The sequence below is a fragment of the Silurus aristotelis genome (genome assembly GCF_946808225.1).
Source record: "Silurus aristotelis genome assembly, chromosome: 17".
NCBI classification, from domain to species: Eukaryota; Metazoa; Chordata; class Actinopteri; order Siluriformes; family Siluridae; genus Silurus; species Silurus aristotelis.
The window spans coordinates 18,654,396-18,655,919 of record NC_139590.1 but is presented as its reverse complement, the minus strand read 5'-3'; the positions used below and the strand labels follow the sequence as shown (position 1 = coordinate 18,655,919).

Here is a 1,524-nt window from a genome sequence, read left to right as displayed (position 1 = left end):
TCTCATACATCAGATTTCTTTTGATTCTTAAGAAAGGGCAGGAACTTGTATAAATGTACTCAAGTAAAAATGGATTGGAGCACTTTTACTGCAGTGATATTACGTACTTTATGTTTCCTACATCAACCACTAACCTTGAAATTCCAATACTTTTACATCGAAATGTTCATCTCTGAGTTCATCTCCATATCTAATGTATGAAATGTTAAATTATGCTGCAATAACTCAGTTCATAAATAGTGGCTGCATTGCATAAAAAATATCTACAGTCAGTTATAAATAAACACAGTGCATTATCTAGTACAAATTCAGTGTTTATTGAAAATCTTTTTCCTGAACACGTTTTAAACATTACAGAACGATAGTAATGTTGCAGCATCACTGTAGCTTGTCTGGTAACTCTTCAAAATCTGTCAGAGAGAGAAGACACATTAGGACATTGTTGTACACACTATTGGACATTAATAAACCTGACAGAAAAACCCTAGTTTTTATTGATATTAGAATATGAGCTACTGCAGAACTAACCTGTGTAATTAAGTAATTGTGTTTAGTCTGAATTTAGATGGTCATGTGTAGTATTAAAAAAGTATATACCCCGCTTTGAAGATCTTTTGCCCATCAGTCCTACAAACGTCTCTCCATTAGTTCCTGTGACTAAAAAAAAATTAAAAAAAATAAACCTGGAGATGTAAGCATGTGTAAGAATACACTGCACAGAGAGACAGTTTAAAGGTAATATGTAGAGTAGCTTACTTTTCCGACCGAGTTGCCGGGTGGAGCAATTTCTGGAAAGGAAACTGGATTCAGTACATGCTTCAAAGCCGTAATGAAGCAGTTCTTTAAAGCATTTACATTTGTCTCAACAAGTAAATATATTGAAACATCTTTAGTGCATATTTTCAACCTGTTTAATATGGTCAGATTCATGCTCATAGACTTACAGGTTAAATATTTTCTTACCTAAACTTCGGCCCATTAACCCATGAAACTGATGTGATTTGGAGTGCTTCAGCAGATCATTAAAGCGTAGAGAAAAACCACTTTCTGCTGGATCGCCCTAAAAAAAAAGCCAATACTACTATTGTATCTGCACAACTGATAGAAAGCATGCATGAGATACAGGCTATTGAAGATTCAGCGAATGCGCTTACCTGCCTATTCTCCAGGGACCAGACATCAGTGTCCTCACTGAAACTTGACTCACCAGTGTGTAACTGTGCGTATATAGCAAAGGCGAGAATGGAAAGTTTAAAAAGCTCCATTGTGAAATTTAAAGGTGACTGAAATAAAATTAAACAGATGAATGCAGTTGCTAATCTTGTCTGAGAATCTGGATGGTCTTGCAGAGCAGTAAAAAGGCAGTTGATCTCAAGTGCTGTGCTTGTCATATTTATATAGCAGTACCTGCAATGCCCCTCCCATCCTTGCTGCTAGAGCATCCGCAAATTACATCAACAATCTGTCATGTGGACTCAGAGACAAGCAATGAAATGATTTTCTGGTTCTTTTGTTGCATTTGTT

General features: G+C 36.0%; 1 long non-coding RNA gene across 1 annotated transcript; it reads right to left on the bottom strand.

Annotated features, from left to right (window-relative positions):
* Positions 1-300: 300 nt before the first annotated feature.
* On the bottom strand, positions 301-1,316 carry LOC310740001. The gene is made up of 5 exons (XR_014537535.1): positions 1,155-1,316; positions 964-1,060; positions 757-788; positions 598-657; positions 301-410 (listed from the first exon to the last, which is right to left on the bottom strand). It is a non-coding gene; the product is annotated as an uncharacterized lncRNA (long non-coding RNA).
* Positions 1,317-1,524: the final 208 nt, after the last annotated feature.